The sequence below is a fragment of the Microtus ochrogaster genome, chromosome 2, assembly GCF_000317375.1.
Source record: "Microtus ochrogaster isolate Prairie Vole_2 chromosome 2, MicOch1.0, whole genome shotgun sequence".
Classification (NCBI taxonomy): domain Eukaryota; kingdom Metazoa; phylum Chordata; class Mammalia; order Rodentia; family Cricetidae; genus Microtus; species Microtus ochrogaster.
The window spans coordinates 10,010,403-10,024,062 of NC_022010.1; the positions used below are offsets into that span (position 1 = coordinate 10,010,403).

The 13,660-nt window shown below is 49.7% G+C and overlaps 1 pseudogene; it reads left to right on the top strand.

Annotated features, from left to right (window-relative positions):
* The first annotated feature begins 3,170 nt into the window (after positions 1-3,170).
* On the top strand, positions 3,171-3,650 carry LOC106143989 (annotated as a pseudogene).
* Positions 3,651-13,660: the final 10,010 nt, after the last annotated feature.

A 13,660-nucleotide genomic window follows, 5' to 3' on the forward strand; every position in this document is an offset into this window, starting at 1 on the left:
CTTTGGAAGAGCAGGCAGTGCTCTTAACCGCTGAGCCATCTCTCCAGCCCCCTTCAGGCTGGTTTTGAATCCTGGATACTCTCCTGCTTTAGTCTCCCGAGATGTAGGATTACAAGCATGAACTCCCCAATTCTTTTTTTGGCGGGGGTTCAAGACAGAATTTCTCTGTGTGTAGACTTGGCTATCCTAGAACTTGCTTTGTAGACCAGGCTGGCCTCGAACTCATGGATATCTGCCTGCCTCTGCCTTCTGGGAGTGCTGGGATTACAGGCATGTGCCACCATCACCCAACTGAGCTCCCCAATTTTTTTGAGGGTACTTTAATGACCTTTGCAGTCTTTTGGGCATATTGGTGACTTCTGATGAAGTTCTTTGTAACTGTCTTCTGGAGGTCCTGTGTGGGAACTAGGGAAGAAGTGAGTTCTCTGTCTCACAGGCCTTTGCAGCAAGGAGAGACACGACACCATAGGGTTCCTAATCAGGCAATGAAAATCAAGACTACATTAAATAAAACTCTTCCTCACTGGAAAGAATGTAAGGACCAGCAGGGATGGATGTCTCCAAAGACAGTGTCTTCCAGATGCTGCAGGACTGACTTACCTATGAACTCACAGAGACTGTCACAGACACACAGGCTGCTCAGGTTCAAGCCAGATGCCATCCCAGCACACGGAGGAGGAAGTGAGCGCAAGCTAACCAAGACCCCATCTGTAATTGATACCCACTGACAAGAGAAAAATTAGTTTTCTCCAACGGAATCTCACTCCATGCCCAGGAGTTGTTGGTCAATACAAAACAAATTCGGTGGCATTTTCGAAGGAACTGGCCTCATTTTGCATTGCAAATTTGCAAGACTTTTTTTTGTCTTGTTAGTCTTTTACTTGTATATTCTGGTTTTCATTTTTTGGTGTTTTTATGTGTTTTGTTTTGTAGAGAAAGAGAGAGGGGAGAGGAGTTGGGTGGGTGGGGAGAAGGGGAAGAACTGGGAGAGGTTGAGGGAAGGGAAAAGCATGATCAGAATATACTGTCTGAATGTTTTTTCAATGAAAGAAAAGTGGGGGAGAAAAGAATCCACCTCACCCCAATAAGAATGGCTGCCATCAAGAATGTGGACAAGGATGGCACAAGAGGAAGAAGCCTTCACTGCTGGTGAGGATGCCAAACAATCCAGCCACTGTGGAAGCAATCTCTAAAAGGAACTACCATGGCATCCCACTGTCCGCCTCCAGAGTCCAAACCCACAAGGCCACTTCAGAGACGCCTGCACACCCATGTAATATGGAACACTGTCCGCAAAAAGCTAAGACACAGAGCCAGCCCTGATACCATCAGTGGATGCATGGACAAAGAAAACCCAGCACAGATACACAGCGGAGTATTATTCAGCCCTAAAGGACAAAGTCATGCAGTGTGATGGAAAGGGAGGGGACCACAGGCCATGCTAAGTGGTATGAGCCAGATTCAGAAGGACAAATGTTGTATATTTCACTCAAGGGCAGAATAGCAGAATCCAGATTTTTTAAAAAAGAAAATAGAGTAGAAGGGGAAACTTTGGGGAGAGGAAGCCTAGTGGGAAGGGTGAGAGGGGACAAGAGAGGATCACGGAGGAATAATATGCTAACGGAGAAAAAGATCGAGGGTCTTTGAACCCAAGAGAAAGAGTCTGCATCCTGCCTGTGCAACCTGGAATGAGTCACTTAACCTCTCTGAGCTCTCTTACTCATCCATGACATAAATCACAGCTCTGTGTTCAGATCAGAACAGATACAATGACAAGACGATGGTCCTTGACTCAAGAGGCAACCCATCGCATGAACTCAACACAGGAGACCCAAAATAAGAAAAAGGAGAAATCTGCCCATCTGAAGCTATTGCTAGTGTTGCACATATACTCTTGGATCATGGATAATTCTATGTTCTAAATCTACCAGATGTAGAAAAAATTGTGTGCATGCACGCACATGTGTGTGCTCACTATGCATGAACTCACACATGTGTGGTGGCCAGAGGAGGACTTGGGTGTCCTTCTCTATCCATCTCTTCCTTATTCCCTTAAGACAGGATCTCTCACTAAGCCTGGAACTGGCAAGCGTGCCCCAGCATCACCGTGGGTACTGCCCTCTAGTTCCCAGAATGCACAGTGCCTCCAGTGTGGCCAATGAGGAAATTCTATCCCATCTGCCACAGTAACTGGTGGGTTCAGGGATGCTCCTGTGACTTCAAACCTGTCCAGTGAAATTCAGCATGGGAGGTTTGGTTGGTGCTGCTGGGATAGGGAGCCCTGACTGTGTACAGGCTTTGGCTCTGAGTGGAAAAGGTCTCACGTGGTGACTGTGCTGGTGGCTTGTCTCCTTGAGAATGGCTTACAGAGTAGGTCCTTAGAGTCCTCTCTACAAAAAGAAGTTCAGAAGACAATGAGGATGCTAGTAACTCAAGGCATCCATTCTATTGTGTGTGTGGTGTGTGAACACGTGGAAGCCAGAGGGGCCCATCAGTGTGACTTTCCTCAATCTCCCTCCACTTTACAGTCCCCCCCCCTCTCTTTCTCTCTGTGTGTGTGTGTGTGTGTGTGTGTGTGTGTTGAGACAGAGTCTCACTATGTAGTCCTGGCTGGCCTGGAACTCACCGCATAAACCAAGCTGGCTTGTAACTCACAGACACCCTCTTGCTGTGCCTCCTGGGTTCTGGGATTAAAGCTGAGAGCCATCAAGCCCCATTCTACATTACTTTAACTCAAATCCTGCCTTTCAGCCTGGTGTGGCTGGCCACCAAGCCCCAGGGAACCCCCTGTCTCCATGCCCCAGTTCTGGGATTAGAGGTGTGCACTGCCATACCCAACATTTATAAGGGTGTTGAGGATGAGAACCTGGGTCTTGAGAGTCTTGGTGTGGTTTTGATTTGCACTTCCCCGATGGACTATCTTCATTTTAAAACTGTGTTTATTCAGCAAACATTAAAAAAATAACACTTAAAGCCTTAAGTCATTTCCTTCTACGATCTCAGAATATTTTTAAGACATGAAAAGATTTAATAAAAATGGGAAATAGCAATGGTACAGCTAAACCCTAAGTCATCTGACAACACATTTAAAACACAAATATCACGTGACTTCATATTAACTACTCAGCAATCAGGCGTTCAAGGCATTAAAACATCTAATGGAGGTCAAGATGGCGCCGAAAGCGAAGAAGGAAGCTCCTGCCCCTCCCAAAGCCGAAGCTAAAGCAAAGGCCTTGAAAGCCAAGAAGGCAGTGCTGAAAGGTGTCCACAGCCACAAAAAGAAGATCCGCACATCGCCCACTTTTCGGTGGCCCAAGATCCTGTGGCTACGAAGGCAGCCTAAATACCCCTGGAAGAGCGCGCCCAGGAGGAACGATCTTGACCACTATGCCATCATCAAATTCCCCGGACCACCGAGTCAGCCATGAAGAAGATAGAAGACAACAACACACTTGTGTTCATTGTGGACATCAAGGCCAACAAGCACCAGATCAAACAGGCTGTGAAGAAACTCTATGACATCGATATGGCCAAAGTCAACACCCTCATAAGGCCCGACGGAGAGAAGAAGGCGTATATTCGATTGGCTCCTGATTATGATGCTCTGGATGTTGCCAACAAGATTGGAATCATCTAAACTGAGCCCAGCCAGCTAGTTCTAAATATACACTTTTTCACCATAAAACAAACAAACAAACAAACAAACAAACAAAAACATCTAATGGAAGCTTTCCTTGAAATTCTTTTCCCAAGATAGGATCATACTATGTATGACTGTCCTGGATCTCACTGTGTAGGTCAGGCTGACCTTGAACCTACAGTGATCCAGTTGCCTCTGCCTCCCTAGTGCTGGGATTCAAGGTGTGTGCCACTATGGCCAGGTTCTACCCATGATTGTAATGACCCATCTGGTCCTAGATTGCACATGGCTGCCACATTTAGCCTGTCCCTGGCTCTACGAGGGAAGCTCTGACCTGATCTATATTTATTGATGAAGAAGCCGAATTTAGACATCATAGTCACATGTCACCATCACAACTCACGTGAGTGGGGCTTAGACTCAGAATCTCATGTGCCCAGCCTGCCTGGGCTTGGCTCTGTCCTTGACTTAGGAATTTACAAAGAGCACACAGGGCCAAGGAGAAGGCTCAGAAGGCTTGACATACAGGCATGAGGACCCAAGTTCAGATCCCTAGAGCACCCGTAATGATCATGCTGTGGAGGAAGAGTTGAAAGGCCCTTGGGGCTCACTGGCCAGCCAGGCTTACCAATCATTGAGCTCTGCTGGCCCATCCATTGCTCTGCCCTCATCACCGTCGTCTTCCTGCCCTGATAGAAACAGGTGTTCCTCAGTCTCTTGCCTCCTTGGTTATTCATTTGTTGAATTGGTCAGTTCGACAGATCTAGTAGGCAAGTCGAACTTGGTTCCAGATTCTGGAAACGCCTGTTTCTGCGGATTATATAAAGTGAGGAGGACACCGGGCGTGAGTCATCAAACACCCAAAGGAATGAGGCTATCCTCATGGTACAAAGGAAAGCAATAGCGAGAGGGAGTATCCCCAGGTTGAATGCTCGTTGGGTTCCAGGGTCAGGTAACTCCAAGGGAAGCTTGGAAGAAATGATAGCTGAGTCGAGATTGGTGATTTTGAAGGACCCATCTACGGGAGCCTTCTGGCTTGGGCCCCCTCACTTGTCAGGTCTTCTTTGTAGAGAAGGAAGGAGAAGGTGCCAGACCCATGAAGGCTGGAGACTCAGTAGGGTAACAAGAACAAAGTGGACTGTGCTGGATAGTTTTATGTCAACTTGACACAAGCTAGAGTTATCCGAAAGGGGGAAACCTCAACTGAAAAAATGTCTCCATCAGATCCAGCTGTAGGACATTTTCTTAACTGGTGATTGATGAGGAAGGACCCAGCCCACTGTGGGTGTTGCCATCCCTGGGCTGGTGGCCCTGGGTTCTATAAGAAAGCAGGCTGAACAAGTCATGGGGAGCCTCCATGGCCTCTGCATCAGCTCCTGCCTCCAGGTTCCTGCTCTGTTTAAGTTGCTGTCCACACTGCTTTTGATTATGAATTGGTACGTGGAACGGTGAGTGGATAGACCCTTTCCTTCTTAAGTTGCTTTTGGTCATGTGTTTCATCACAGCAATAACCCTATCCAAGACAAGAATCTTCTTCATGAGTCCACTGCTGGGGGTAGGGGGTGGAAGCCTCTTACTGGTTGGGACAGCTGGGGACCTTCCAGCTGGACACTTGAGACTTCCCATCCCTTCTTCCTAAGGTCTGCTTTCCAGGAGACAGTGGGTCAGGCCTTCTCTGGAATATTCAGGACACAGCCATACCACTTTTCTCCCTAGAATTAGAGAATTAAGCCCTCAGTTACCAAGTCAGGCTGGCCATCACAGCATGACATCAACACTCTTCCCTTGTTCTCAGCCACAAAGACAGCCTTTTCCTCCACATTTGGCTTCTGAGTCTCTCTCTCTCTCTCTCTCTCTCTCTCTCTCTCTCTCTCTCTCTCTCCTAAGGGAATGAGCCTGGATCTCTCCTAGCCTGCATCCTAGACCAGCAGATTGACTTATGGCAGATTCTTTTTCCTTCCTTTAAATCTAACCTGCCCTGATGTGAGTTTTTTTCTTTCATTGCTACTCCAGGGTTCTGGTTCCAAAGCTTGAAACCTAATTGCTGGGCAGTTTTGTATGCAGAATAAGGAACCAGTTCCACTGGCTTCCTTCACAGCATGAAGGAGGTTTGAGCATGCAGTGGGCCAAGCTGAGGCGCTTTGCTTTTGTGCCTCTCTAGGTGGGATTCACACAGTCCAGCTCTGGGGGTAAAGCAAGGGAGCCAAGGTGTGTCCTGATTCTGGCATCCCTTTATCCCATAAAAACCATCCCTCATCAGTTAAGTAAGGACAGAAATAGCAGCCTTTTTGAGATACGGAGGTCTGACTCCAAGTTGGGCATGGTGGTGCATGGCTGTGATGAGCGTCCCCAGGAGGCAGGAGGATGATGACTTTGATAACAGCCTGGGTAACTGAGTGAGGCTTTGTTTCAAAATAAGAAGTTAGGAAAGGAGATACCTGTCTAGGATGCTCGAGCGCCTAGGTCCCAGTTCTCAGTAAAAGAAGGCAGAGGGAGAGGAGGAAGAAGAAGACAATGGGGAGGAGAAAGACAATGATGATAAAAAGTATCTGGCTTTACGTGGGTTCTGGGGATCTCAACTCAGGGTTCTCATTCTCGTACATCAAGTTCTTTGCCCATGGAGCCGTCTCCTCGGCTGGAACCCTCAAAGGTGGTTCTCTTCCCTCACCCCCTGCCTCCTCCTTGCTCACACGTGGATTGTTTTTCTCCTTGTGTTAAATGCATCTAGCACACCAGGAGTTAGCTGGCTCCATCTGGAGCAGCCCTGGACTCTGCAGAGCCTGCCCTGGCATGGCCCACCTTACGCAGGACTCAATGAATCTTTCCATTCAGCCTTCCCACTGCAGTGCCAGCCAGCGTGAAGATGTTATCACTGAAAAAGTTCCCAGCCCCTGAGATTAGAAACACTGCTGCCCAGTGGGTCCATCCAACTGCTTCAGAAAGACCCAGCCACTTCCCATTTCTTTCCTTTCTTTTTTTCTTTTTTGAAAAAAAAAAAAAAGCTAACAAAACTAATCCATGGCTGTTCTTGAAGCAGGCTCATTTGGAAATAAAATCTTTCCACAAAGTGAGTTTTGGCCACACTTCTTCATTTTGGGTCCAAAAATGACTTTCTGAGAGCATGCTAGCAAAACTCTGGCAAACCTGAAGCTGGAGATGGAGGTGGCTCCATCGCCAGGGAGGGGCGCTCGCAGCGGGGCACACAAACACTTGCTTTTAATTCCCAGAGTCCAGGCATCTCATTAGACAATTCATCAAGCTCCACACAGGAAAAGGCTTGGTTTCAGCCTCCCTGGCACTACCTGAATCTCAGCCCTGGCTTGTAGCCTCCAGTGATTTGGGTCAGAGCCAAGCTAGGCCTTCTAGCTAGCAACAGACCTGGAGGACTTAGGGACTGGGCAGGACGCTGGGCAGGGGTCTGTGGGCCTGGCCACCAGCCGAGGCTGAACACTGTAAATGGGTGGTGTGGGGGCTCAGGCAGGGAGTGCTGTTGATTGAATACATGCCGTGCAAGTGGGAAAACCCGAGTTCGATTCCCCAGAACTCTCGTAAAGCGACAGACACTGTGGGGGTATACGCTTGAAATCCCAGCCCTGGAGAGGAAGAGACAGGTAGATTCCCTGGGGATTGCTGGCCAGCCAGTCTGGCCAATCAGCAAGCCTTGGGTCCTAACAAGTCAGCGACTCTATATCCAAAAGCCAAACAGAAACAAGATGGCCCACACCTGAACAATCCCATCTCGTGTTACCCTCTGACCTTCACAGCACATGTGCACACACGTGTGCACTAGGATGTGACATGGACGTCCAACCCATGGTGGGTGGCGCCCTTACTGGTTGGTGTCCACGGTTCTATAAGAAAGGCTGAGCAAGCCAAGGGAACAAGCCAATGAGCAGCACCGCTCCATGGCCTCTGCATCAGCTGCTGCCTCCAGGTTCCTGCCCTGCTTGAGTTCCTGTCCTGACTTCCTTCGGTGATGGACGATGATGTGGAGGTGTAAACCCAATGAATACTTTCTTCCCCAAGTTTCTCTGGTCATGGTGTCTCACTTCAGCAGTCCTTACCCTAACTAGGAGAGAGTGACAAGGACGTTCAAGTTCAAGGGCAGCCTCTCTGGGATGGCACTGGAGCTGAGACCTCAAAGAACGACGTGAGTGAGCCATGCAGACAAACGGCGGTGAGCAAGCAGCAAACACAAAGGTTCTGACGGAAGGGTGGGACTGGCATGCCGGAGGGAGAGTGGAGCCTGGCACCTCTGGAGGGAAGGAAGTCACGTGAAAGTGGTGGGGGCTGGGTCAGGGACGCACAGGAAGGTGCCAGAGGACGACTCTGACTCTGAATAGGAAATCAAAGCTGGTTCCCTGGCTGTAGTGTCCTGAAGCGAGGGAGGCAAGCTTGGGCCGTTCTTGCTTCTTCCATCATCCACATAGCAGCCAGAGAGTGAGAAGCTGTGGGAAGGCAAGGCAGGCACAGCTATTGGAAGTTAGACAAAAAGGGATTTAATTCAGGGTACAAGCCAACACTGGAAGGTTCACCCCAGGCCTGTGCTCTTAGCCAGCCAGGATTATCAGTCGCCCAGCTGTCATGATGATCCATGGCTCTTGACTCAATTAGCACTGGCTGTCTCTTTGAGTCTGGGTTCTAAGCTCTGCCTGGCCAAGTCAGGGTGGGCAGAGTACACAGGTCTCCAGAGATGAAGAGAGCATAGAGCCCCTCCTAGAGAGAGAATGAAGTGTTAGTAAGGTCCTATTAAATCAGTTGGATGGGGGAGGGGGATTAAAGGCAGGCCTCCTGAGGACACAAGGGACATTGGGTTAAGAGCAGGAATCTAGATTTTGTGTGGTGTTGGAGGGAAGAGCATCAAAGGCAGAGGGAAGAGTCACAAAGAAGACAGACCCCCACGGACGCAGGGAAAACTGGCGTGTGTGGCGCACAGTGCCAACTCTCAACCCCTTCCTTGTTTCTCCATGTAGAGACTCTGGTGTGAGCACAGCTCTTTCAGATGCTTCCTTTTAAACCCTTGTGGTGTGGACTAGCGGCTGGCTCCAGAGGCCTCTAGTTACTGAGATTATTCATTGAATTGTTCCCAAGAAGTCACTTCCCAGCCCGACCAATGATTGATGTCAAATGATCCAACTTGATCCGGACACGCAGAGTTCTGTTTACCTCCTGGGCTCAGTTGGCAGAATACTTGCTTGGCATGTACAAGGTCCCGGGTTCCACCCTTACCCAGCACCGTGTCAACTGGGCATGGTGGCGCATGCCTCCTGTGATCCCTGTACTCAGGAAGTGTGATGGAGGAAGGTCTTTGGTTAATTAATAAAGAAACTGCTTGGTCTCATAGGTTAGAACATAGGTGGGTGGAGTAAACAGAACAGAATGCTGGGAGGAAGAGGAAGTGAGCTCAGATGCAAGGCTTCTGCTCTCTGGGGCAGATGCGATGAAGCTCCGACCCAGGATGGACGTAGGCTAGAATCTTCCCGGTAAGTGCACCTCAGTGCTACACACATTAATAGAAATGGGCCAGGCAGTGTTTAAAAGAATACAGTTTGTGTGTTGTTATTTCGGGGTATAAGCTAGCCAGGCAGCTGGGAGCAGGGCGGCAGGAATGCAGCCCGCAGCTCCTTCAACAGAAGTGAAGGCGGGAAGGTCAGAAGTTGGGGTTATCCTTGGCTGCAAAGTGAGTCAAGGCCAGCCTGAGCTACGTGAGACCTTAACTCAAAAAGAAAAAGGAAGGAAGGAAGGAAGGAAGGAAGGAAGGAAGGAAGGAAGGAAGGAAAAGCAGTAGGGAGGGGAAGTGGGAAGGACGGAGAAAGAAAGGAAAGAAGGACCCAGTTTGCTTCAGAGACAGGCACATCTACCTGGCCAAGTCTCCGATACCCCAAGGATCTTCTTATCCCAGACATCAGACACTTCGATGGGACTCCTTGGCTCACTTCACCCAGCTCATCCAATTGAATCTGCTTGGTTTAAAAATCTGCACCAAAGAAACCACACAGTCCTCCCACTAAACTGCCCAGACCGGAGGGGTTTGGCCAGTTCTAAGCAGGCTCCAGCGGGACACGGAGCCCAGCACAGAAGAACCGTATCCATCATGGGTGGCAGCATTCTTGGTTTATTTTATTTCCAGTCTCAGCTCTCTCAGTTTCGGTGGTGGAGGTGATCATGCACTCCCTGGGGACATCAAGTGTTTTGGGTGCTGCACTAGGTACAGCATGGGTGTGAGTCACGGCTCTGAACTCAGCAAAACTCAGTGGGGTCTGCAGCCTAGTGAGGGGAGAGACTGTCAACTGGAGTGGCTCAGAGCCATAGTCATCCATGGGGCGATTTAAACAAGTGTTTATTAAGCAGCTATTTGATGCCAGCCTGGACACAGGGCTGAGATGCAAAACTACAGCGAAACTGATATGCCCCAAATGGATATTTGTATTACATTAATCCATTGATCGGGTGAGAGAATGAGGGCCAGGGACGCACGCCATGACACAAGCACAGAGGTCAGAGGACACCTTGGAGGGGTTGGTTCCCTCCTTCCACCCTGCAGGTCCCCAACATGGAACTCAGATCCTCAGGCTTGGTGGCAAGCGCCTCTACCTGCTGAGACATCTTGCCAGCACCCTTATGAGATATTAATGTTACTGAGGTTGCAATCAGATATGGTCCCCCTAGCCCTCAACCCGCCACTGTTTATAAGACCTTATGCGCCATGCTGTGAGCCTTCCATGGCTCCCCGGGGCCAGCCTACAAATGCTCAGGTCTCTTCTCGACACAAGACCAGCATGATTTTGGTCTGACCATTGCCATTTGTGGAACTGTGGAGCAAGGTGCTTCTCTAGCCTCAGCTTTCTTTAGAATGGAGACAAGGTTAGCCTCTATCCCAGAGGAGCCTCACAAGGACCCCATGAATATCAGGCACCATTACTTGTAGCTCAACCGCTGGGATGCAGCCCCTGACTGTTTGACACAGGGGCCAGTCACACTTTTTTACACTTTGACTAACCACAGTCCTGCAATGTAGATTTTACTGTTCGTCCCATATTGTTTTTATAATTATTTTTAAAGTTCTGTTTATTCGGGTGTGGTTTTTATGTGTGTGTGGGGGGGGGTCAGAGTGCATCCATGTGTCATGGTGTACTCTCTGAGGTCAGAGGACAACTTGAGAGAGTTCTTGCCTTCCACCACGTGGATCTTAGAGATCAAAACCAAGTTTTCAAGGCTCAGCATCAATGGCCTCTACCCACTGAGCCATCTCACCCTGGCCATATTATTTAGTTAGCATATGAAATAATGGGCTTCCTTATGATATTTTCATAAATGTCTGTTACTAGGCTGCAGCCATGCTGCCCCCCCTCCCCACGGCCTTCCCTGGACCCTCCACCCCCCCTCCTCCCCGTTCCTCTCCTCCCCAGTCACCTCTGCTCTCAAGCCGCTGGGATGGCTGGTGTGTACTTATGTGTTTTTAAACCTCCCGCCCACACACCAGAGACAGCAGTAATGTGTGTCTTCCTTCCCGCCTCGCCTCCCGCCAGGCCCCCTCCTCCCTGACACAGCCCCGCCTCTGCCTTCCTGCCCCACAGTCTCTCAGGTCTACATCTGGATCCCGCCTCCCTGACACAGCCCCGCCTCTGCCTTCCTGCCCCACAGTCTCTCAATCTGGATCCCGCACGTGAGAGAGAACATACAACATTGGTCTTTCCGAGCCGGGCTTATTTCCCTTAACACAGGGCTCTCCAGCTCCATCCATTTCTGTGCAAACCGTTCATTGCCACCCTTCTTTTACAGTCGAATGGTTCTGTGTCCACTGTGTGTTTTCTTCATGGGTCCTTCTGTTGTCAGGTCTCTTGGCTGGTTCCCTTCTTGGCCGTGCACGGGACCTCCATCAAGGTGGAAGTGCGGGTGTCTCTGTGGTGGTTTCTTTGTGTATACACCCGGAAGTAGGGGAGGAGGTTCAAACTGTAGTTGTTGTTTAGTTTTTGGAGAAATCTCTATGCTGACACTCTCAGCAACTATGCCAGCTTGGGTTTCCATCAGCAGCGCTGAAGGCCCGCTCCCTCTGTCCTCCCAAGGGCTTTGGATTCTCAACAGCCTTTCTGACTTGTGTGGTATAGGATCTCAGCCTGGCTCTGATTGGCACTTCCCTGACAGCTGAGGGTGCTGAATATTTTCTTGTATTCTTGTATTTCTGCCCGTTTTACTTTCCTCAGAAAGCTGTCCATCTGTTCAATGTATTTCTACAATTACTGATTGGATCTTTTATGTGTGTGTGTGGGGGGGTAATTTATGGACTTTTTTATAAATTGTGGCTATGTCCCCTGTCAGATAAATAGGTGTGCTCATATCAGTTTACAGATGAGTTTATTGAGAGTTACCCCACCCAGACAACTGCTCCAACATTTACCATAATGTCAAGATTCCAGCCCAGCTCTGGCCCCTTCAGAGCCTGGCTATAGCTGCAAATTTTCGTTCTTAGCAGAGCTCAACCATGTATCCCTTGCTCCCTCCCTCCCTTCCCCTCCTGTACCCACACCGGGACTCTATTGTCCTTGCTGTGGTACAGGTTCAAATCCAAGGTTATGGTACCAGAGGGTGTGGGTCCATTCAAGGACTTGTTCGGAGAGTTACAAAGGAGGCAGCTGCCTCTCAGCGAGGTGGATCAGGTTGGTCTGTTTGCCAACCATGCATCCCCTGAGCCAGAGGATGCTCCTGCCTCATCCTCGTGTCCCCTAAGAGTTCAGAATCCAGCAATCCCTCCTTCCCAGAGCAGCAACTTGGAGGTGCTGTGGGACTGTAAGGGTTAAGCAGTCTCTGGGTTACAGATGCAGGGAGACTCAGCGAGGCATCATTTCTGATAAGACGTGGAAGGGGGACAGCAAGAGGGGCAGGGAGGGGGCAGCAATGGTTGACTGATGAATGATGGGCCAGGATGGGCAGGAGGGGCGTCCACTTACTGAACCAGGGAGGAAGTGTGAGCTGGAGGCAGGGAGCTGGGCCTTGTAGGAAGCCATCTTGTTCCCCCGTGGGTGGCATAGAGACCTCAGACTCCTTCCCCCCTTGGCTTGTGGGTTTTTCTGTTTTGGAGACAGGGACTCATGCAGCCCAGACTGGCTTGGAACTCACTGAGTAGCTGAGGATGACCTTGTACTTTGGATCCTCCAGCCTCCTGAGTACAGGACTACAGGTGTGTACTGGTGCCTAGGGAAGCACTCCTAAAACTTAAACATCCTCAGGCCCCATATGTTTGTTTGTTTGTTTGTTTAATGGAATAATTTGCACATACTTCAGAAAGCCTGTTTCCTAGCAGGAACATTCTGGAACATTCTTCTTCACAGTCTTCTCAGTAAAGTCACGTGCTTTATTTTCTGTTTTCAGTTGGTTGACCCAATGGGAGCTCAAGTCAAACAAGGTGAAGTGGCCTCAGATGACGAGTGCTGGGCAGGAGCTTCTGCCTGGAGGTTGGTTTCTCACCAGGTTTAGAGCCAGGTGAGACAGTGTTCCATCAATGCCAGGGACCACGGTGGCAGTTCTTCTCAGTGGCATCTAGCTAGGACTTGCCTGGCCCCTGATGTGGTCATCTTTCCTAACCAACCCCACCTCCCACCATTCCAGGACTCCTGTGAGCCACAGGATAGACTGAACTCAGGAGGGTGCTGCTGGCTCGCTATGCATTCTGGGTAGGGCTACAAAGGTCAGGCTCAAGGTCTCCACAGTGGAGCTGAAAGAGATTCTGCAGTCCACAAGCTCTGATTCTCTACGGGAGTTGGCTTAAATGTTTCTCTTCCCAGAGGCCTGCAGTGATTCTCCCAGACTGTCCCCAATGTCTCCTCCCATGAGGCATCAGCAGCAGTGATTGCCCATGTCAGTATGTGGCTAGCCCCCTCTCTCTTGCCCAGCAAGCAATCCTGATGTCTGACTCAAAACTTTGGGGCCCTTGCCTAGCCCAGGCCAGCCTTACCTCCTCTCATCTTCACAATGAAGTCCCCATGTCTCTGTGTGTCACTGCAAGGCTCTTATTGGCAAATG